This window comes from Cydia pomonella, chromosome 13, assembly GCF_033807575.1.
Source record: "Cydia pomonella isolate Wapato2018A chromosome 13, ilCydPomo1, whole genome shotgun sequence".
NCBI classification, from domain to species: Eukaryota; Metazoa; Arthropoda; class Insecta; order Lepidoptera; family Tortricidae; genus Cydia; species Cydia pomonella.
This window is the reverse complement of record NC_084715.1, coordinates 1,189,883-1,215,859: the sequence shown is the minus strand read 5'-3', so window position 1 is coordinate 1,215,859 and position 25,977 is coordinate 1,189,883. Positions and strand designations below refer to the sequence as shown.

Here is a 25,977-nt window from a genome sequence, read left to right as displayed (position 1 = left end):
CTTGTTTGCCACCGACTTAGTATAAAAAAAAAAGTAACACTGAAAATCCATCAATAAGCGAGTCTACTTACTAGAGTTAGGCATACTGTAAAAAATGAACTTTTATTAAGATTTTCTAATCGCAGTATATAGCACTTCTCGGAACTCCGTAGCTGATTACGATCGCAACGAATGCCTGACAATCGAGCACAGATCCGTCCTCTAAGCGCGCTCCGCGCGGACTGAGAGCGGGGCGTCGCTGCTGCGTGATTTATACGTGTTTTAAAAAAATATAAATTTACGGCAATGTAGGTCCCATAGTTACGATTTTTTTTTTATAGGTTAACATAAAGTTACAGTTTGCTATAATATTATTTTTAAAGCAAAATATGCGTACAATTTGCGGAAATAAAATATAATAAAACCCTGTTTTCGCCAAAAAAATGAAGAAAACTCGGAAGGTATTTTATCAGTTTTTTCAAATGAATCATCGATTGTTACTCATTCCAGCCCCTCGTACGAGATATGTTGAATCAAATTGTAGTCATTCATGTACCAAATAATTCTTGTTTATAGCAAAATTGAGAACCGAAACGCCACATCTCACTGCAAAATTTGGAAAAGACTCCCAAAAAACCTCATTAAAAAAGAGGTTTAAAATAGAAAATGAAAATTTGAACTGTTGGAGCCCCTAGTATAGGAAACGATTATTTAAGTACGTTATCAGTTTTTGAAAAAATACTAATAGTTACGTCGCAATCTTGAATGAAAAAGGAAGCATTTTACAAAATACGCTCGTCTGTAGGAATAAGGACTCATAAGACGTTGCTTCGTACCAAATTTCAATATTCTGAGTTCACGGGAAGGTTTTGATTTCCTTGCGAGTGTCGAAAATTTGCGGAAATAAACGGCTGTATCTTTTGCTTGCGTTGGCCTAGTTTGATTTTTTCACAGCTCCAAGGTACAGTAGACAAGTATTTGATATAAATTCCAGCTTGATACCTCCATGAGTTCCTGAGAAAAAGGGTCTTGACAGACAGACAGACGCACGAACAGACAACAAAGTGATCCTATAAGGTTTCCGTTTTTTCCTTTCAAGTTACGGAACCCTAAAAACACAAAGGTGATATAACTATTATTGGCCGGTACTGAAAAATGAACTGTCATAAGACCTATCATTCGGGGACGACGCGTGAGAGATATATTCGTAAATGCATTTGGTTGGTGTCCCTTGAGTAAAAAAAAAGATATATATCTTTAATGCTACTCTAAAGTGCCTTTCAGGTCACACGAGCACAAAGAAACTAACATAAAGTTCGTATCGTGTTGCAAACGCATAACATACCCTCGGGAAACATGCATTTTCCGGGACAAAAGTATTGTTACTATCGGGTGCATAAATAATTTTCTATGCAGCATGTTTATGGACATGAATAATATCGGTGTTGGTTATATTGTGAAAATATTAGGCAAGAGACATGAAAACAAGTGGGTAGGTTGTTTTGTATTTAGCTGTTCAGCAAAATGAAATTATGTTAGGTTAGGTTAGCTTGCTTAGAAGTTTTGATGCTACAGCAGACACATGGCTATATCATACAGTAAGGCTAAGATGGTCGGCTCTTCATCATTTGTCACCATGCCTGTCACGTCCTAACAAGTATGTAAGTGTGAAAGTAACGGGCATAGTGATAAGTGATAAAAATGGAACCATGCTGCCACAGCAAAATGAAATTATGAGGTTAGGTTCGGTTAGCTTGCTTAGAAGTTTTGATGCTACAGCAGACACATGGCTATATCATACAGTAAGGCTAAGATGGTCGGCTCTTCATCATTTGTCACCATGCCTGTCACGTCCTAACAAGTATGTAAGTGCGAAAGTAACGGGCACAGTGACAAGACAATAATTCGCATCTTTTCACAAAAAAAGTAGTTAACTCGCAAAGAAGGAAAAATGATAAAATTGAAATACAACTACCCCCAACAAAATTAGAAATGTTTAAAAAAGGCCCTTACTACCGATGCATTCTTATCGCAAACAAACTACCCGAAAAAATAATAAACGAAATGGAAGACACGGTGTTCAAAATGGAACTAAAAAATTTGCTCCTCAAAAAATGTTATTATTCCATAGACGAGTACCTGAATGATGAATCTTTGCCCAAATAAAATTATGTATAATAATAATAAATTATATTAAATATGTTTTTAATATAGTTAATGATAATTTGAATTTAATATAAATAATACTAATTAATATTAATTTTATGTACATATGTGCATGCACCTCCTAGTTTTAGTGTAGTTTAAGATATACTTGCTGTGCCCTAACAGGGTTCATGTGTGAACTTGCCCTAATGTAATACCTGTTATGTACCACATGATTAATATGCAATAAATAAATAATAAATAAATAAATAATAAACAAGTGATAAAAAGGGAACCATGCTACCACAGCAGGTCGAATTCAAATTGGTAATACAAAACACTTAATTGTGGCTCAGTTAATGCCTACATTAACCCCGTTCTTAAACTTAGAGCTGTATTAGATCACAAATTTTCACAAATAAGTAAAGTACCGAAGTGTGGCTACCCCACCTTAAATGCCTAATAGGGTTGTTTCCATCTACAAATCTTAGGGCAGAATTGTATCCCAATAAATTCTTTTGGATTATAAGAACATGTTAAACTACTTTTAGGAGACCTGTAAGGACCATATTTTTGTAAATATTTAATTTAAAATCTCTTTTGGCACACGTCACGTGACCAAACTCGAAACGTCTTTGAAGATTCTGATGACGTCACAACTCTCGGAGTGACACTATTGACAGTTAGGCGATAAACAAAAAATGACAAATGTCAGTTGACAGTTCGTATCTTCTACGTGTGTATGTAGTTATGTGTCAAACCGTAAACTGTGACGTCACACAATTTTCAAAGAGCGTTTTGGGCGCGAAAGCATCTGTCAAAATATATTTTGTTAATTTAACATATTTAAAGCCTTTTTTAGTATAAAAGTTGAATTTTAGGGCAACTTTTAGTTAATATAGAACGTAATACAAGCGTTTCAAAAAATTGGAAATAACCCTATTGTCATAGCTGTCACTCGATAAATTCAATGTAAGTTAATAATTATCGATAACACTATATAAGTGGCATTCGTTGTAACTGGCAGGTGATCGATATAGTATAGTCAAGTTAACGAAAAGTATGGAAGTAAGTCGTGTAGTCGTGCTTTTTTTGGATTCGTTAGATGGCGCAACTAGATTATTTCCCCCGAGTTGCACCGTTTCTATTATGTACGGAAGACCGTTAAATTTTAGGTATAAACTATAAAGTGCCGTAATTTTGGAGTAAATTAAAAGCTATTGGGTTCAAGCTAAGTAGTGTATAGAGAACACCTTGGTGCATAGTATATCTTAATTAAAAAGATGTGCAATGTATGATACCCTAAAAAAAATTTTTTTTTCGATTGCGGCTCGAGGATAAGTCAGTCGGTTGGTGCAATCTCAAGTTAAGCTTTTTAAAGCATTATAAACATTCAGTTAACTTTGCACGCCTGGGCAAATTATGGAACATGTATTTTTAATTATTTTGTACATTGTGCTTCGGGGGAAATTAAGAGAGACGTGAAAATTTTAAAAACGGTACTTATCTAAAGACACTACATTTGCACTAAATAAAAAATAGTTTTTTTTTACCGGAAGTTTGTCAAAAAGTAAATAGAATTAATCGCAGCGAACTGCAAGCGAAGGTGGTTGCCGCACACGGCGCGGGGCGCGCGGGGCGGGGAGATAGCGCAGCGCGCAGCTAGGGCTTGCAATATCCGACAACTTTTCGGATCCGGATACATAGAAATAGGATATCAAGAACGACTGTCAAACTTCAAAAGTGCGACCAAAAATGAAATGCAAGTTTGTGCGTAAATTGTCTATGTGAGATCAAAAATAGTGATGTCATGTTACAACATATTAATAATCTATCGGTGTTTGACCGCTTTATCGACTACTTATTCAAATGTGTTTGATTGTATAAAAAAATGTTATACGAGTAGGTATGAAGGCGCTTCCCTTAGGGTCATATAGGGCCCAAAAGGTGCCTTTGATGAAACCAGCACCATATTTTAGTATGTTGTTAAGCATGTTATTTTGACAAAAAAACCATCGGGAGACAGTTTCTAACGTGGTTAAGTCGCCAGTTATGACGTCATCAAAATGGCCGGTGCCGTGTTCAGAATATTGCGTATACCACAGAAAGTATATCACATGGAAGCTTGTGTAAGGTATCATAAAAAGCAAAATTAAATGCGCTACAATATCGTTTATACATTTGACCTTGTAAGTACCATAGTTTGCGAGAAATTTTAAGTTTTATTTAAATTTTCCCGAAAAAAAATCCGTTTTTTGTTTTCATCAACTTTACTAGTAACTTTATAGGAAAACATTGTATCAAGACATGAATGCTACATTAGTAAGCTATTAAATTCCATTAAAATTTTGAAAATCGGTTTATAAACAAGCAAATTACACTATTTTTGTTCAATACCGGATGACACCACCAAGAGTCGGATGGCTGTTTCCATACAATTTGCAAGGCAAATGATGTTTAAGTAAAGGTAACTTGCTGAACGATATTTATAGTAAAGTAATATTTTCAATAAAAGTATTATTATCAAAATTAAGAATACTGAGATCGTTTTATTGTAATTTACTCCGGATCTAGCTAATTAAAGTTACACACTAATTAAACAAAATTTTTTTTACGTGTTATTTTGTCCCAGAGCATGCACCTTCGCATGCGCAAAGCATAGTGTATTTAAATCCGTTTTTTACTCACCCACACCCTGTACAGCGTTCTTTGCACTTGCAAGACAATAGCTCCTTAGGGCATTTTGGATTCGAACATCTATCTCCTCTTCCCGATTACTTTAGGTAGGTCTTTTCTTTTCGATCTGCGGTGGCAGCATGGTTCTATTTTTATCACTTGTCACTATGCCCTTCATGACAAATGATAAAGAGCCGACCATCTTAGCCCTATTCATTTGGAGATATTCTAGTGGTTGATTATCAGACCAATTTTCTCTCCTTCCTACTCTACTATCCTAGCCTTGGCCTCCAGGTCGCTTTTGTTTTGAGCCTATAGCCCCAAGTCATCAGGATATCCAATGATCTAATGTTTGCATTAAGCAACATTCGCATTCATTGTATAAAGTTACTGCGTGACATGATGTACTTATCAAAATTGATGTGCTGTTAGTAATTGCTTAAATATATGAAAATACTATATTTAAATGACAAAATTATTCATCAATTTAATTAGAAAATTGTTTCGGTTATAGGTCAATAACCATATTTAACGGATCCGTAATATCCGGATTTTATGTCCCGCTAGATCCGGATCTTATAGTTGACGGATATCCGGATATTTCGGATATCCGGATCTCAAACCCTACGCGCAGCGATTGTTCCGAGACAGTTTGTTTGACACTTTTGACGGGCAACGAGCACAAATCTTTCTTCTGGCATTAAAACGGAACTATTGTTTTAAACAATCATTGAGTGAACTAAGTAGTCTAACGTTTTCGTAAGTATATGAAAAAACGCGATTTTTCGAATTTAACAAACATTGAGCGTACCTGTATTTAATTTGTTGACTGTCTGTCTGCATACTCAGAAACCTTTTACGAGAGGTATGGGCATTGTGAATGTCATCTCGCTCTGTGTGGTAAGGCACAGCACAGCGGATGTCATTCCAGATCTAGAGCAGAGTCCAACTGGGGAAGTACCTCCACCTTACAGAAAATCGCAGCCAAATAACACTAGACCCTACTCATAGTGTTGTGTTCCTGCCGGTGAGTAAGGTTGCCAGAGCTCAACGAGGGGCGGGAGGGGGTTAGGGTCGGCAACGCGCATGTAACTCCTCTGGAGTTGCAGGCGTACATAGGCTACGGATACTGTTTACCATCAGGCGGGCCGTATGCTTGTTTGCCACCGACGTAGTATAAAAGAAAAAAAAAATCATACTATTTTTGCAGTAGGTACATGCCACTACTCGTGCCTCAAGAGCCGTGCTTCGTCGGTGCATCTACGCGCGTTCCTTCTCTTGCCACTAATCACGCGCTTGTCGCTTCTGTGTATTTATTGCTCTACGTTTTTGGTACTTGATTACAAAACTGCATGTTCCGTATAAAAATGCCAATTTTTTATGGGGTGCGAATGTAAACAAAATCAAATGAATACGATTGCATCAATTTCCAATAGTATTAAAATTTCCCCCGAAGTACAACGACAGTAAAACATGAAAAACTACTTTCCGGGTGTCGAACCCTGGTGCGAATTTGACGTTGGATTTAGATATTTTTTCTAATTATTTACTCAATTTGCACCGAGTACATTACTTTCCCCAGACCCGCAATGGCCAAAATAGATTTTTTTGTATGTTGTTTTTTTTTTACCTGTTCCGTAGCTTAAATTAACATAAATAACACGTGCGAATTTAGATATAAGTGTTGTAAAACGTACGCCAAATTGCACCGAGTACACCTTTTTTCTCTTCTTAGTTACAACCATTACATTATTTTCAGCCGATTTCACCCCTTTCCGGGGGGGTGAATTTAGTAACGATTGTATAAAGTTCGATTTTTAGCCCATACAAAACAATCCGTAGTGATTTTATTAGTCCTTAGAATTAGTTCCTGACTTTAGTGATATTTGAGTTAATTTGACCGTACTAATAACTAGGGAAGGAAAAATGATAATTTGAAATTCTTTAAGCTTTTTTGTTATGTTAGGATAACCATGAGAAGTTTAAAAAATGGGATAAATTAAAATTTAAAAATAACTTTTGATTATTTTAAAAGCATGAGAATTAATTCAGGTTTTTAGTTTAGGGAAGATTTTGTATTACCAATTTGAAGTCAGAGTGACTTATAAACTTTGAGTGGATTCTGGTAAATCAGGTGTTTCATTTATTTTAGTAGTTCAAATGTTTATTTAACCGACAGAGGAAGGGGATTTAAAGTTTTTATCTCCGTGATAGGTTCACACCGTCCATGAAAGCTATGCATATTTAATTTCGCATTTAACACTTAAATTTTTGTGACTTCAACAGGGTGCGGCGCGCGGGGCATAATAGGCAAGATTGTGAAAACTACCACCATGCTGACTACTTCGTCTTAAATAGGTAAGATTTTACAAGATTATCGAATTAATTCAGGTGAATTATTTTTGATAAAACGTGTTAGTATATTTCAATCTTACTGGGAGTAAAAAGTTTACCAAACAGCCCGATTCGAAGAATGAGATACGATGACGATGTTCTGGTTTAGATAAGTTCTCATTCAGATATAGTTTGTATGTCGTATAATTGACAGATGCAGCTCGATTTGGGCAACCAATGTCACTTAGACGTTAGAAATATCGTAGATAGATCTTATTGGGATCACAGCGGAATCGAAATAACCGTTAATTTTGACATGTCGTTTAGTTAAAGATCTTTTAAAGATCTTTCCAAGATCTTAAACGTGTCTTAATCATTCTTCGAATCGGGCCGCAAGTGTTTTTTTCCATTCCGTTAGCATTTTTCATAAAGTTTGTAAGACGAATGTTTGACAGGAACGAAAAATGTATGAAAAATCTGGGACACTTTTTATTTCCTATCAGGATCGAAAGAGCTCGTGGTTCTGGGTAAGAACAATATAAAAAACACATATTTTAAAAGTAAACCTATAGATTTAAAAGGTCCGCATCTAATGTTAGCTTGGTGCCATATTCCTATTAAAAATCAAATAAAAACCTTTAAACCTAGTTTTTAATTATGTCAATAACATTCTAAAAAATTACGGAGAACGAAAATATTCAGAAATGGAATAACGTTTCCTGTTTTTGTATGGACGATCACTCTTAAGAGGGAAGAATAAAAATGCGAGAGTTCTTGCCCTGTGAGGGTCTCACCCATAATATGGCCCAGCGCTGGACCCGCGAAATGGCCATGCGATGGTTATGGCTCCTCTACACGATGGCCCAGCACTGGACAAGCTGTAGATGCGTACGCACCATCGCTGGCACACTACCTTTGCGGACGAAAAACCCACATGGTGGCCATCCCATTGCCATCCCGCCACGCCATAAGCCATTCGAGAGCACTACCCTCTCTACACGCTGGCCCATCACGTAGTATTAATTGCATTTGCCGGTCTTCGCCACGTGTACCTTAATTTGTCTTCCTTTCTGGACTCAAGAAAGGAAGTATCTCAATTTCTGTTATTCATTACATTGCTCTAATACAGAACTTTCGGTTTATTGGGGCATCAATAACTCAATAACCAATTAAAATGTTGGTTAGAACCAAACACTTCCGTAATCAGACGAGGCGAGGGTCCGTCTTATGGGAAAACCTTTCAATGTACCTTTCCAACTGTTTGTAATTAAGCTATTTATAATAAATAGCAATGGATACCTCAGAAGCTGACTGCCGCTTGGGAGTCTCAAATGTTTGTAAGAAAATTATGGCCGAAAAGTTTAGTACATAATAACTGTGTTATAAGTTATAAGGAAGTTCAAGTATGATATTAATATGCTTCTAAGTATGAGTAAGTGGTGTGGTTCATTCAGTTTCCTAAAGCAACGTGTAATGTATTTTAAACAAACCTTACCAAATTAGATATTTTATAGTATTTTAGTCAAGCGATAAAAAATTTGGTTGAAATGAAAAAAAAATCTTCATAACTTTATGCCAAGAATAATTTATGCTTTTAATCGTATGACATGTGTAAAGTTTAATGCTTATTATCCATGAGGCACCATCTAATGTAACTATTAAACTAGGAGTTACCTACGCTATTTTCTTAGAAATATCTATATTTTTTTTCTTATTAAATATACCGCTTGAACTCTTGGAGTGCTAGTCTCAAAAATGAATATCATATATTTACCTAATTTATATAAAACCCATTACATACAAAAACAGTGATTAACGTAATACCTACGTAAGTGCGCAACTTTAATAGCGAAATTACATTTTAATAGTTGCGATACTCTCTAAATTTAGTGCTAAGATAAAACTAAAATAATTGAAAGCAATTTTAAACGTACTCATTCCTCGAATTATAAAAATATATCTCAAAAGGATGGTAATATTAAGAAAACAATTGAAACGAGAAAAGACTTCTCTGTATAATACGGTGTTCATAAAAGTGTTTCAATAAAGGTAATGGCGCACAAATTGAGATATATAAAATCATCTTTTGTTTGTTAAGTGTTCTTTTGTTTACAATGGCTTAATCTTGCGTATTTGAGCGATGGAGAGGAAGATAAAGAAATTTCAAATTTCGTTTGTCGCGGTAGGGATATATACTTAGATCACATACTTACCTTTCCAAAGACGAAGGTCAGACGATTCTCAATCTCATTCCAGCATGCCACGTGCGTTTACTCACACAACTACAAAAATAACACACTCGCATTACGTAAACTTACTCAAAATAGTCGTCCGATTGGCCGATATTCCTCGCCGAGCGAATTACAATCTTACCCAATCGACATAAAGTCCACGGAAACATTTCGCACCTGAGTCTGATCTAATTTAGTGTCTGTCGCTTGAACACTATTCCGAGCGTGTTGTGGAAGGATGCGAGTGTCAATCGACTTTGAAATCTATTTTCAACGGTGATAGGTTCAATTTAGGTTGGAGTGTGATGTAATTTTGCAGATGCTGATCAGTAATTCAGACATATTGCTCAATTATTTCCAAATATTGACGGCAAAAAATGTGTCCAATTGTCCAATGTATTGTATGTTTGTCACCCAAATCTATTGATTCATTCATCAAATATTAATGTTTGTAAAGACGTATATGTTTTCCTCTTCAACATAGTTATCGTTTTTTCTAGGAACAGAATGGTTTGAACTGATTTTCCCACACTGTTATAATTACAAGTAGCGCTATCATAAAAGATTCTTCAAGATATCATCAATTTCATACCAGCATCTTTAAACTTTTTATTCGAAAATATTATATCGTTACCAAACGCTTTTCTGTGAAGAAGACTTACATAGTAAATAAATTCTTACTAAATTTAAGTAAGTAATAAACACTTTATTGTACGAAAAAGGATAGGCTACAGCAGATGGTGTAATGGTGTAGTACTTGACGAGTTGAGGGTAAATCTAGCTCGAATTGTGTTAGTATAGGGATTAAAAACAGAAAAGAGTATGTTTTTAATAGTAACTCATATCGAATTCAACTTGCAAGCTGTGAAAGCAGACGAATCACTTGATGGTAATTATTTACTTACCATCAAGCGAAAAGTTTAAAGATGACATGTATGTATTGCGGATCGCGGCACGCACGAGCAGATGAACTTTTTTATTATTATTATTATATGAAAGGCAGACGAACTTATGGTAATTTAAGCAATTGCCGACGCCACCGTCGTCAACACCAGAGAAGTTGCAAGTAATTCGCTGAAATTGAAGATGGGAGTACGCTCTTTTCCTCTTTGAAGGTGAAAAGGTCGTGTCGGCCCGGAAATACCGCAGGCCACAGTTCATTCCACAGTTTAGCTGTTCTGGACAGAAAGTTCCTGGAGAACTACAATGTATATGTAGCAATGAGTGCATACGGCCTTGTGAAACTGTAAGTCTACCTGCGGCACTTTGTACTGACAGATATGAATCCGCTGAGTGAATCAGTTACCTGATGATTACGCGTGACGCATTACTATTTTGCGTAAATCTTTCCCATGCCTACACTAACCGCAATAGGCTCTCGTTTATAGCCCTTTAACATTAAGAGAGTCTTCCATTCTTCCAAGCTTAACTTACGCTAGCCAGACATGGGTCTACACAGAAAAAGTAAAAAATAAAATTTTATCTTGTCAACATGCTATGGAACGAAGTATACTGAGGCTGAGAAAAATACAAAAAACGAGAAACGCAGACATCCGCATGAAAACTAAATTGACAGATGCCCTTAAATTTAGTTTAAAACAGAAGTGGAACTGGGCCGGGCACTTGTCAAGATACGAAGACAGGAGATGGACTTACCTAATAACTAAATGGCCGGGCCCAACAGGCAAAAGAAAATGGGGAAGACAAAAGAAAAGATGGGCCGATGATATAATAACCACAGCAGGAAAATGTTGGATGCATATAGCAAAGGACAGAGGAAGGTGGAAAGGAATGGAGGAGGCTTTTACCCTCAGAGGGGCCACATAACAAAGATGGAAGAAATAGTTGTAAATTAAAAATACATTGCAAAACTTGTTAAGTGGAAAAAAAGCTTTAATAATAATAATAAACATTAAGAGAGAATTCCCATCACCAGAAAACCCATCATTTGAACATATTTGGTAAATGAGGAATTGTTCGGATGAATCCCTGCAGCCTCTTTTCGCCATCGCTCAACGTGACATTTTCATCTTCATTTCTTAGAGGGTCCTCAACTGTGCGTTTCTCCTTTCTACCTCGTATAAGAATAGCTAAACTGTGGAATTAATGAATTTTTGTCCGCGGTATTTCCGGACCGATACGACCCTTAAACCTTCAAGAAAAGAGCGTACTCCCATCTTTAACGCACTTACAACCTCTCTGGTGTTGCAGATGTACATGCGTAGCGGTAATTGCTTATCATCAAGCGATTTAGTTGCTAATTCGCGTCCAATATAATTTAAAAAAATAAAGAGATCGGAACCTAGCAATGGGCCTATTCCGCAATGATTAGTGCATACGGCCTTGTCGAACTGTAAGTCTACACCTGCGGCACTTTGCAGTGACAGATCTTAATCCGCTCCGTGACTCAGTTGGCACCTGGTGCTTCCGCGTGACGCCTTTCTATTTATTACCTGTTACATACGTCAGTATAACAGGTAAACAAGTACTTCAGAACCCTTTTTTGTCCCACATCGATGGTAAAGAGTCATACATTAAGCCCACTCACATAACCTTGGAATGCTTGCAACTCCAGGTCCCTGTTTCATGACGTGTATTGTCGCCCGACTTTGATAATTCACGGTACATTGCCGATTTACAAAATAAAAATAACGTTATTTACTGTCGTTATTAATAGACTCAGAAAAAATACAGATAATTATTTTCAAGTTGCTGAGACAGGCGCTAGGTGTGTAACCAATTCTTTAAACCCCATAACCTCTCGTTTTTAGGGTTCCGTAGCCAAATGGCAAAAAACGGAACCCTTATAGATTCGTCATGTCCGTCTGTCTGTCCGTTTATGTCGCAGCCACTTTTTTCCGAAACTATAAGAGCTATACTGTTCAAACTTGGTAAGTAGATGTATTTTATGAACCGAATTATAAGATTTTTACACAAAAATAGAAAAAAAAAACAATAAATTTTGGGGGTTCCCCATACTTAGAACTGAAACTCAAAAAATCTTTTTAAATGGATAGCGCGGGATAGGATAGGATTTGCGCGAGAGACACCTCCAAAGTGGTAAAATGTGTCCCCCCCCCCCTGTACGAGTAACTTCCTTATTTGGTTACACTGTTTATAGCCGAAATGGCAAAAACGGAACCCGTATTTACGAAGCGACAACATGTGTCCAAGTCCTAATAGGTTTGGCCGAGTATCAAAATACTTCGCGATCTCTGAAAGATTATTGCAGTAATAATTGTTTAGAGAGAATTTGATGCTCATTTATTTTTAAACCGAGGTTAATGTATTATTGGAATTTGGGCCGGATACGAATGCCTAAATTAATGCACCCGGATAGTTGGGCCAAATTAGCGACTGAATAAAACCGATTGGGCGAGGTGGAGGCAAACCAAAAAAAAAAACGGACATTTGCGAGTCGGACTCGCTAACCGAGGGTTCCGTACTTTTTAGTATTTGTTGTTATAGTGGCAACAGAAATACGACAGAGAATTTCAACTGTCTAGCTATCACCGTTCATGAGATACAGCCTGGTGATAGACGGACAGACGGACGGACGGACAGCGGAGTCTTAATAATAGGGTCCCGTTTTACCCTTTGGGTACGGAACCCTAAAAAAGACCAGAATGGTGAAACGACGTCGGGTAATATTATACTTTTCTACTCAGATTTACATATCTCTCATATATCGGTCGTCACGTCACGTTAGAATAAATATTTTACCTTTCTTCTCAGATTTACATCTCAATGATATCATGAAAGAATTTGTCATATTCCCAAACTACATAATAATAATGAGATAATATATATTCCTGGTGCGCACAGCTTTTATTATTTTCACAAAATCCCAAGAAAATTCACAAACACATCTGTATACAAATGCTATGGGAGTTTTGACCTTATTTTTATTGCTGGATCTACTAGCTACATAACACCTTTTTCTTACTTTCCTGACGTAGAATTTTGGAAATAATATTTGTCACCTTTGTTAACATTAATATAAAAAGTTGCAGACTAGGAGCGGTATTTAAAATTTTGATATTTTGAAGTGAAAACTTCTTTATGCACATTGGGCATTGTCGATATGGGAAAAAAACATTGAACGCGCGACACTGTAACCGTTACGGTAACCGACACCTCTTGAAGTGAAAACTTATTTAGGCGCGTTGGGCATTGTTTGATTCAGATTCAGAATTTTATTTGCTTAAACATGGTATTTACAATAGGTCTTAATACAATAGAACTACATGTTTAATCATAGAGACATGCAAATATGTAATATATTATTATGCACCAAAATTGGTTTTTAGAATAAGTCAACCAAACGCAACCAGTTTCGTTAAATTCTTCTTTCCATCCTGTTACCCCCTGCTGGGGTGTAGGGTTCGAACCATTTTCTTCCACTGACTCCGGTCCTAGGCAGCTTGGGTAACCTCCTCCCACCCCATCCCCAATACACCCAACTCTTGCTCCACGGAACGGCGCCAGGTAAATTTAGGGCGACCATGTTTCCGTTTTCCGGGCATCTTCCAGGTCAGGGCCACTTTGGGTAGGTGGGTGTCAGGCTTCCTGAGGATATGCCCAGTCCAATGCCATTTTGCCGCGTTTGGATCTCCTTGTGTACAGGTGCTTGTCCGGTAATTCTCCATAAGTGAGCGTTTATGATCCAGTTAGGCCAAAAGAGACGTAGAATTTGCCTTAAGCATTTGTTCACAAACACTTGGAGTTTTGTTGTTAGATCTTTGCGGACAAACCAGGTTTCGCACCCGTACAGCAACACACGGCTTTTACATTTGAATTGAAGATCCTCACTTTAAGTTCTTCTAGTCATCAGGGCTTCGTTAAATTACCCAGTTAAAATGCATTAAAACGTATCATAGATAGTATTTAAGAACATAAAAAATACTTATCTAATACTAATTTTATCAAACAGGTACGTCTGCGAGCGAAAAACATTTTTATTAAAGGAAAAAATTATAAAACTGTTTCTGATTCCGCTGCAATTAAGATATTAGAACATTTTTACGCTAGATGTCACTTCATGTCTCCCTAAGGCGTGTAAACAAAAAGGAAGAAATGGAAAGATTCTCAAGCTTCTTACCAGAAGTTTCAGTGGCTCAGTTGGTTAAGAGCGATCGGACCGGTATTCCGAAAGTTCGCAAGTTTAAGTCTGGCCCGAAGCGAAGAATTTTCATGTTTTTTAACTAAAACATATATCAATTACAACCCGTCCACACACTGTCAGTTTAAAACCCGTTTTTTAAGCTCGAATTTTAATTGAAACCCGCGATTTATGCCCGCGAATTAATATATTTTGTACAAATTCTACACCACAGTGTCCAGTGCGTGATTTACTACTCTTTGCGTTTGACATCGCTGGACGATTTATGGTATATTGTCAAAGTTTTTAGGGTTGTTTAGAGAGGGTTGGAAAACTATTTTTCTTTGGCTATTGAAACCTAGTGAAAGTTTCTGTGAAGTAGTCCTGGGTTCGTGTTCCAATTCTAACTTTTTTTTACCCTTAAAACCTCAACTGGATTCAGCCACCGCCTTACAGACGACTTTACGCTCTTATTTTAAAATTATATTCTGAAATAACTATGAAATTTGACAGGTTTATTTCTATTTTTTTACATACAAAACTTCAACTCTCACTATTTTTTTTTGTATAGGTACAGTCAAACAACATATCAGGTCAAATTTAAAGGGTTGACAACGCGTATGTGTATCAAAATTCTTTACGTTGTCTTCTTTCTAACCACTTTGTCACACTTGAACTGGTGTTTTTTATGAAACAAAAAAAAAAATCGGGTGTTATTACATGCCTTTATAGCTCGCTATATATAATTAAGGACTAAAAAATTACCCATACAATAACCTACATTATTTCACATTTTGGAGACAAAAAAACTAGAAAACGAAAATAATTCGACACTCTCAAGGGAATCAAAATTTATAAGGTACTTCCCGTTGACATAGAACTATGAAATTTGGCAAGTAATATCGTCTTATAAATACTAAAATTACAGGAAAAAAAGCTGAAAACTATGAATTTGTTAAAATATGAAAAAATAAAGTAAAATTTAAACGGAACCCTCCATGGGCGAGTCCAACTCGCACTAAACTTGTCCGGCTTTTTAGGGTTCCGTAGCCAAATGGCAAAAAACGGAACCCTTATAGATTCGTCATGTCCGTCTGTCTGTCCGATTATGTCACCGCCACTTTTTTCCGAAACTATAAGAGCTATACTGTTCAAACTTGGTAAATAGATGTATTCTATGAACCGCATTAAGATGTTTACACAAAAAATAGAAAAAAAAAAAATTTTGGGGGTTCCTCATACTTAGAACTGAAACTCAAAAAATCTTTTTTCATCAAACCCATACGTGTGGGGTATCTATGGATAGGTCTTTAAAAATGATATTGAGGTTTCTAATATTATTTTTTTCTAAACTGAATAGTTTGCGCGAGAGACACTTCCAAAGTGGAAAAATGTCTGTCCCCCCCCCCGTAACTTCTAAAATAACAGAATGAAAAATCTAAAAAAAATATATGATATACATTGCCATGCAAACTTCCACCGAAAATTGGTTTGATCCAGATCTGGTAAGTAGTTTTTTCAATACGTCATAAATGGTACGGAACCCTTCATGGGCGAGTCCGACTCGCACATGGCCGCTTTTTATTAGTTAGTGCACTCATGCGTTATTTCAGTTTCCATGTGAAAAATGCCCGTTTACAATTTAAAACCTCCGTGTATCATACCTCTTGCTGTTTGCGTTAGACCCGTGTGAAACATTAAATAACCAGCCTTGTGCATGTCGAACCATGCAATCTTCTAAATTTAATATTGATATATCAGTCTCAGTGCGTTTCGTTCAAGATTTTTAATAGATGTACGTCAATGGACAAGAGTCAATGTCATATTAAGGTGGAGTAAGTTCATGTTCTTCTCTGACTCTCACTGAGTGTAAACGAGAGCGAGATGGAAGAGCGTGCATGGGGGCGCTGAGTTTCCTTAAGTAAAATATGGATTATTGAAGAAAAAAAATATGTGAAAAAAAAAACATTTATTGCAGATCAATGATCCATAGGATGTTAGTAGCAATTTCGACTTAATAACTAAGTTAGTAGGAATAGAAAATATACAAAAATGTATACAAGAAGTCTCAATCTATACAGGATGATTCAGGAGATGTGAGCAGGATCAAGCCTGCCTATTCAGTAAGTTATAAGCAACTGTTTCGTAGGTACTGGTAGTTGTGAGATTAACGTTAATTTAATTTTTACTGTTTAAAAAAAGTTTTAATTTATTTACGACATTTATGGTCACCCTCTTTGTTTTATCCATAACAAGTGACAAATTGTCTGGTTACTTTTAAATAATCGTATCTCACTCGAGTGTGACATTTTGTTTTCTTCATAATCAAAGTGCTGTCATAACGGTTAAAGAGGTTCTATCTTTGTTAATTAAGCGTTGTAGGGTGTCCATGATTGTAGATAATCAAATTTGTCCTTAACAAAAAAGTGAAATAACAGAAAAACAGCGTGATTGTTTTACTTAAATGGGTGAATCAACTTTTTTTGTTTTATTATCCTGTCCTGTTGTCCAAGGGACAACAGTGGCACGGTTTGTTTGAAGAGACGTTGTATGCCGTTCTATAAACATGCTTAGTAGGGGGCCAATTATGGACATTGGTTAGAACGACCACAAAAACGCAAGTTTGATACATTTAAGTACCATAAAATCAGTATTTCAATGAACTTTTGTCCCTTGGACAACTAATCGTAACCATGGCAACGAGTGACGCTAAAAAGTTGATTCTCCCAAATATGATGGTGAACGATTCATTAACATTTACTTATTGTGTAGGCTTAGTCCTGCTCACGTCTCATGAATCACCCGTTATAGTGATCCCACACGCTTCGGTCTGATTGCAAAAACCTTGTAGTTTAGCTTTTGAGAAAATTTCATTATAATCTTTTAAAGTGTTTCGGGATTTTTGGATTCGTGATTTTTTTCTACCGAGCAAAAGTCAAAAACTCAGATTTCGAATCGCTGAAGTCCCTACAGAAAGGCCTCAAGATTACCAATTAAATATATGGCAGCCGTAATTTGATAAAAAAAAGTACTATGACTTTTTGCAGTACTTAGACCGCTAATTTACCGCTCTAGTGCGGTAACTAGCAATATAACGTGCGTATGCCGAAACTTTAAAGGACCATATGTACTGTAAAACGTTCTACAATACACGTGCGAAAAGGTAATTCTCTACACTACAAGTACTGGGAAAAATCTATAATTTGAAGTTGTAAAAAATTAAAAGGAAATAAATTTGTACGGAACCTTCGGTGGGCGAGTCCGGTTTTATATGAGGTAAAGTGTCTATTTTTATAATTGACAGCAGCTAGTTAACTTCATCTAAGTCTGAATATCACTACCACATCTTGATAACGCGATATAATTCAATCAATCATGTTAACAACGTTGATTAATAGGCAACAACATCGGAAACTCGGTATAATCTGCTAATATTAAATTACACCCTGTCGTATCACATATCATTATAACACGCAGTAGTCAAAGTTTGATTCCCTTGCTCATCAACACCATTTTGCATTGGCACGGAGTAGATGTACAAGACAGAGTACCTAATAAATAATATATATTAATAAAATGATACTGCAATAATCTTTAAAAAAGAAGTAGATTCCTCCCGCGGACGCTCCGGCTGTGGAATGAGCTCCCTGCCGAGGTTTTCCCGAACAGTATGTGGTTCTTCAAAAAAGAGTGTACGGGTTTTTAAAGGATCGGCAACGCGCATGTAACACCTCCGGAGTTGCAGGCATCCATAGGCTACGGTGACTGCTTACTGTCAGGCGCGCCGTTTACCTATTTGCCATTGATGTGGTATTAAAAAAAAGATACTTGACTGTATGCCGTCATTCTATTGACTTTATTTTTGCAATAATTCCCTTCCACCAACTGTTACACTTGGTGGAAGGGAATTATTGCAGCTGGGAGAATCAACTTTTTAGCGTCAGTCGTTGCCATGGTTACGATTAGTTGTCCAGGGGACAAAAGTTCATTGAAATACTGATTTTATGGTACTTAAATGTATCAAACTTGCGTTTTTGTGGTCGTTATAACCAATGTCCATAATGGGCCCCCTACTAAGCATGTTAATAGAACGGCATACAACGTCTCTTCAAACAAACTGTACCACTGTTGTCCCTTGGACAACGGGACAGGATAACAAAACAAAAAAAGTTGATTCACCCAGCTACAGTAGCTTTTTGAAAGGTAAAACACGGCCTACCTACTACCACCTACCAACACCACCCACCTACCGCCTACTTTAATTAATATCCAAAATACTGTAGGTGTACGTTGTTGAAGAGCACTCCGTTTTCTTCAAAATACCATGAACTTGAATATAATAGAACTAGGGTTTGCAATCTGGATCCCAAATGTTTGAAATTATCCAGATCTGGATCCGGTTCCGCGGCTCTTCCCAAACATTTCAGATCCGTCGTGAAAACCCTAAAAAGAACCAATTGTGACCTTGTGCCACGTGTATATCTTAAATATAAGGTTATAAGAAGTAAACTGACAAAGCGTTTGTCTACTTTAGATTGTTAAATCTGTTGATGTAGGAGTGATGCATTGCATTACCTCACAACTTTTCTTACGAAGTGAAAAAAAGTACGAAGAAACATTAAGGAGGTATATTGTTTTATTTTTCCCAGTTGATACTTGCTGGTGGCCTAGCGGTAAGAGCGTGCGACTTGCAATCCGGAGGTCGCGGGTTCAAACCCCGGCTCGTACCAATGAGTTTTTCAGAACTTATGTACGAAATATCATTTGATATTTACCAGTCGCTTTTCGGTAAAGGAAAACATCGTGAGGAAACCGGACATCTCCCAACAAGGCCTAGTTTACCCTCTGGGTTGGAAGGTCAGATGGCAGTCGCTTTCGTAAAAACTAGTGTCCGCCAAATCTTGGGATTAGTTGTCAAGCGGACCCCAGGCTCCCATGAGCCGTGGCAAAATTCCGGGACAACGCGAGGAAAAAAAAAAGACTTGCTTAAGTTACCCAGCAACATTAACCTGATCAAAACTCAACCAAAAAATCATGAGTTTCAAGTTCGTTATTTCGTCTAAATAAAGTGTCAAATGTTTACATCTTCACGCGACGGGTGCAACAAGTTATTACTCTGATACGTTGCGTTACTCTGAGGATATTGTACGTCAACGATCAATTACAATCATGCCCATTTCAAATATATATAAGCATTAATTATTCTGTCCATTCTAAACTCAATACGATAAGCTTTACTTCAAAATCGTAGGTATATCCATGATCTAGTGAGACTAGCTTTTAGTTTATTTTACTAGTGGTATAATGATTGAGTATTACGTTACATTTCGAAATAGATATCGAGATGTATGTTAATGAAATTTTCTTTATTGTCTGTTATTTACTGAATAGATATCTATTGATGTGATGAGTAGATTAGTTGGCTTATTGTATCTTAGAACATAATTTAAGTATTAAATTAATATACTTAGTTGTCTACTAACAAAGCAATTGATTAAGATGGGTAAATGGAAATTACTTGCACAAAATTAATGCACAATTACTTTTACAGTACATATGGTGCTACTTTACCGCACTAGTGCGAAAATTAGCATATCACGTTACTGTGTCGAACATTTAAAGGGCCATATGTACTGTAAACCGTTGTACGATACATGTGCGAATAGATAATTCGCAACTCGCGTCGATTTAAAACACTCCCTTTGGTCGTGTTTTAATTTATCGCCACTCGTTTCGAATTTCCTATTTTTCGCACTTGTATCGTAATATATACTATTATCTACAATAAGAGGTTGAGCCTGATCCGACCAATTTTTATCAATCTATTTTAATTTGACAGCAATAATTCTAGTTGAAAAAAATATGATCTCTCGAGCACGGGGATTTTCAATAAAATTAACTGCTTTACCTATACAATATCAACAAATATTTGTAAAACAGTTATCTACAATACTGTTAAAAAACACATAATAAAAATAAACGATTGTACCTATACATTACCGTAATACTCAAAACAGTAAAATTCACTGTAATGCTTCAACTGTTTCACGAACAGTAAAATTTGCTGTTTTGTTCGATAGGCCCAATAATACACTGCTTAAAGCATTTTTTTTATACTACATCGGTAGCAAACAAGCCTATGGCCCGCCTGATGGTAAGCAGTCTCCGTAGCCTTTTTTTTATACTACGTCGGTGGCAAACAAGCATACGGCCCGCCTGATGGTAAGCAGTCTCCGTAGCCTATGTACGCCTGCAACTCCAGAGGAGTTACATGTGCGTTGTCGACCCTAACACTCCGCACCCTCGTTGAGCTCTGGCAATCTTACTCACTGGCAGGAACACAACACTATAATATAATATAATCTGACAATGATTGCGAGCAGGTTCGACTGCGCATATATGAATCATTGTTGCATGATCCAACTTAATAAAAATGTTATTTATGATATTGATTATTAATGGGTATTTTTGTGTCAGTTATGTGTAAATGGTGTAATATAAATAATGGGTGTATAAGAATAGTATTTATTTGTGGTATAATTTGTAATTGTGTTTTTTTTTTTTTATTTAATTTTATTTTATTTTGTTTGTAGTTTTAACTGTAAGATGTATATGGACCCTGTCTGAAATAAAAGATTTTTTTTATTTTTTATTTTATTTATAAGTAGGGTAAGGGTGGGGTAGCATTAACCGTTAATGCAATTTCAATTATTTTAATGTTTTTTTTTTTTCAGTTTAGTAGATACCTATGTATAACTAACTACTACGATACTAGGAATAACTAACGGTGACTGCCGCCAAACTCAATCGGCACTTCTCAAGACACGTATGTCAGGGCTCCTCTACACGATGACCCAGCGTAGGCCAGTCCAAGGGACGCAGCTATGCGGTAAAGCGAGATGGCAATATCACTTGCTCCCTCTAACACATAAATTCATCCCTGGGACTGGCCTACGCTGGGCCATCATGTAGAGGAGCCATCATATTATTTGTCGGCCAAAACCTACCCGTTGGGTCCCAAACATTGTAAGGCGTCACGGTTTACGTCGTTGGAGATAGAGGGGCGAGCTTCACGCCTCTGACTGAGACTTCCAGGGATAGGGGATACATGAAAGAATAAGAGGGATGGTCTTTGCCCAGATGGGACGATAAGGGTCATCATAAATAAAATGTCCGCTTATCTGATCTGCTGCAGTGGTGACCGCATGGCTGGCTCGTTCTTCGCTCAACGCATTGGCATTGCTATACAAGTAACGCAGCCAATCTTATGGGCACACTTTCGAGTGGCAGTGTCATAGGGGATATTAATTTATTGTTTGTTTGTTTGTTTAAACTTTATTGCACAAATTTACAAAAAGAGTACAAATGGCGGACTTAACGTCTTGAGGCGTTGTCTACCAGTCAACCATTGGGCTAAACAGAAATAGTTAGTTTGGTGCAGGATTGTAAAGAGTTTATATGGAAATAGACACAAGTCGAGACTACTATGATACTATACTTACACAAATATATATTTTAAATATACCTACATCTATACATATTCAATATATATAAATATATTATTCTGTATATAATTGTTAATATTATTTCAATAAAATTAAAAATAAATAACGAGTAAAAAGATTGTCTATGATTGAAGTTGGTCAGGTTATTCAGTTCCACACTGTACACAAACGAACTTTCCTAATTGAGTAATTTTTCAAATCTCGAATTTTTGAAGCTAAGCTTCTGTCGCGCTGCGGTGCGTGCGTGCGATAAGGACAACTGTAGCTCAAACTAAAATTCCCACGCAAAAAACTCAAAAATCGAGGTTTTGCTCTCGACTGTTTTCTCCTCCAAAACGCAATCAATCATTATTACATTTTGGAAATTGCAATAGGAAGAAATAATCTATGCCGCTATGTTTTGATTTTTGGATATTTGTTGTCATAATTGTATACTGCGCCTTTTTTTGCAGCCAATTCTATTAAGCCGTTTTGGCGATTTTCGAGGCGCTGTTAGTTTCTTCAAAATTAAATGATCCAAAAAAAGTACACACGGCACAGATATTGATGATAATTATTGATTTTATTTGAAAAAAAATATCATTGCTCTAGGTTAAAAATCCAGGGAGGAAACAGGAAACGTTTGTATGGAAAAATCGCAACTACGAATTCCTCTTAAGCGCATCCACCCTGTAACTTCAGTCTCCAACCAACTCATTTCAATTGTTTCTGCCCGGAACTGAATTCAACTAACCACATTGTTACCAGTTTCATTTAGCCCGCTATTTGAAAACTTTGTTCGCTAGCGTTTATTTTTTAACCGAATTTAAGACATCCGGAGACCAATTCTGGCTTAATAATTTGATAAGGCATATCTTATTTTGATACGATCTTGAGCGAATGGGCATTTTATGCACGCTGATAAATGTAAACGGTCTTATTTTGTACTATGTATGTGTGGCAAACAAGCATACGGCCCGCCTTATGGTATGCAGTCTCCGTTCCTAACACTCCGCCACCCTCGTTGAGCTCTGGCAACCTTACTCACCGGCAGGAACACAATATGAGTAGGGTCTAGTGTTATTTGGCTGCTGCGGTTTTTTGTAAGGTGGAGGTACTTCCCCAGTTGGGCTCTGCTCTAGATCTGGAATGACATCCTCTGTACTGTGCCCTACCAAACAAAGCGATATGACATTCACAATCGCCATACTTCTCTTGGTCTGCCAGCTGTCAACAGTGATATTAGGCTAGATGGCAAGTTGTTATTAATTCTATCAGTCGATCCGGCTTATATTAAAGATCAAATGAAAATATGGGAACCATTACATTAAAACAATACAAAATGCAATGATAGTCATCGCCTGAACTGCCCCATGCTAAGGTCCGACCGAGATCTCGGTCTCGGTCTCGGTCTCGGCATTCTCGGCCAAAAATCGGGCCGAGATCTCGGTCTCGGCTCTCGGCCAAAATGGGCCGAGATTCTTGCCGAGACCGAGAATAAGCAATGAGTTATCATTATTGAATTTGAATTTTCCGCGCACGAGCCCTGGGGTCTAAGCCACTCGTTGGTTGCATCGCCCGGTTGGTGTGACGTTTTTTGTGATTTAAATTGGTTTCATAGCCACATTTTAAGCCAATTACTTATCAAATACTAAGTGTTGGGATCGGATAGGCGCGGTTGCAAGTAATGACTTGTTCATTTGGTTTTTTTCGTTTTGTGGTAGTTGTTATTGATGAATAAATGGGTGTATATTGTTATCGGGATGTAACTTAGATTAACTTGTTGTGAGTGGAAGATGACACTGGATATTTTGATACTAAATATATTTGTGTCAAAGGGAAAAAGCAAAGCAGTAGGTAAGTACAAAACGACACCTGTGGCGGATATTTTGGGTTACAAGTTACAATATATAACTCTTTATTTTGATTATTGTTATTTTACCTCTTTTTGTGCACATCCGTACTGAAAAACCGGCCAAGTGCGTGTCGGACCACGCATAATGGAAGGTTCCGTACCTTCATATAATACAAAAAAGCCGTACAAGCAAAAAAGCGTATGTTAGTGGCACTTTTGTCGTTTTAATAAGAAGATCAGTTTTTTTATAACTCTTCCATATTCAAAATAATTTTCCTGAAAAATTATTTGCTTATTTAGAATTTTTTTAATGGTTTTGCTCTCCCGGTTCAAAAGTTAGAGGGGATCACACAATTTTTTTTAATCGATTATTGTCAAAAGTATTTATTTAATAAAAAAAAAGGTTTTAGCAACCTTTCTGTATTTTTAAAGACCTATCTAATGATGAGCCACATGATTTTTTTTTTTACTTTTTGTTACATTTATACGGAGTATATATTTGAAAATATATTTTACATTATTTTTTTCGAAACTAAGAAGCGACTTACATAATACATCTACACCTACGTTCCAACTTTGGTTATAAAATATACCGTATAGTTTTTGAGTAAAATGGCTGTGACATACGCACAGACCAACAGACTTAGGACATGACGTAACTACAAGGGTTCGATTTTTGCCATTATGGCTACAGAACCCTAAAAATACTGTTTAATAGCGCTAGGAATTGATTATGATAACTTTTTTCTGATAAATCGTCGAATTTCGATTATAAAAACAATTTTAGTGCAAAATTCGTATTTTTTCTCTATTTTATAAATTCTCGGTCTCGGTCTCGGTCTCGGCCGAGAATCCCATTGAATCTCGGTCTCGGTCTCGGTCTCGGCCGAGACAAAAAAAGCGTTCTCGGTCGGACCTTACCCCATGCTACTCGTAAACGGTACTTCATCGGATGTTTATTACGTTAAAATAATTTAACATTTGCTATACCCCTTGTAAGGGTCCATGTTCACATATTTGTTACCTTGTACCTTGTACCTATTTTGTTATATTGTACATGAATGCAATGATGCCAATATTTTTATTTTTTATTTATTTTTATTTATTTTATTGATAAAAATGTTTACATGACATTACAGTTGAGTTGAACCAATGCGTCACGAAACTTAAACTAACTAATAATTATAAGTATTAACAATTATAAAACAATAATGGCACATTAACAAATTAAATTGGGACAGTTGAGCACCTAGCATCCATCGCCTCACGGAATCTCAAGCATTCACTATACATTCCCGTTATTTTAATGATTAAATTGATCAAGTTGAAGCCATCTTGAAATATGGGATACAAGAAATTTGCGATTTTGACGGTACGGTCTTTTTTATTTTGGAAGTTAAAAAAAATTCTAACATTTTGAATCTTTGAGGTTTTGTAAGTAATATTTTGTCATATCCAATTAATATTTTTTTTGTGTAATATGTTGTAATGAATTACTCATTTTCTGTTTAACCAGATTTTGTTAAATTTAACATCCCTTTTCTGTAATATAAACATTACAGCTGACATACTTATCATATAGGTCCCTATCCATAACAGTATCAGTATATTGATGGGTATCACCAAGACGATCGTCATATATCAAAACAAGTTCAACACCGTAACAAATTGTTAAATTGGAATCGACTTCTAGTGCTAACGTTTATTTTTTAACCGAGTTAAAGACATCCGGTGCTGCCAAGTCTGGCCGTGAGGCGAATGGCGGAGTTCATTATTTCTATTCGCAACAATTTAAAGGAATGAGAAGTTCGTTTGAAAAGTTACTTGGCCAACGATTTAATCGGGTTACCTATTTTTGCTATACGTACAGGAGTATGTGAGTCACATTGTTTGGAAAACGGATGGAGTTAAGTACATTGTACAATATATGAAGGCCATGTATTCCTCTTGTTCCTTCAGTCGTCCCCTCAATGCTGAATATCGTGACATCATGTCTTTCTTTGAAGACCCTGATCTTCAAAGAACCATGTTCCCCCATAGGCTCTGTTTCTCGCCAAGCAGTTGGCTTTGTGCAGTTTTAATTGTTTAGGTGCAGTATTTTGCGCACACCATCTAGCAGAGAGAGGGCCCTGAACTCGAACAACTTTCTACTTTCTTCTTCTTAGCCCTTTT

At 36.6% G+C, this 25,977-nt stretch overlaps 1 protein-coding gene across 2 annotated transcripts in view; it reads left to right on the top strand.

Moving 5' to 3' along the window:
* LOC133523954 (RING finger protein nhl-1) overlaps nucleotides 1-25,977 on the top strand; it is a 174,216-nt gene that overhangs the window by 8,423 nt on the left and 139,816 nt on the right. For both annotated transcript variants that reach the window (XM_061859680.1, XM_061859683.1), the window contains exon 2: nucleotides 7,087-7,158. The gene's annotated coding sequence lies outside the window, so the exon portion shown is untranslated. The remainder of the gene's footprint in view (nucleotides 1-7,086; nucleotides 7,159-25,977) is intronic.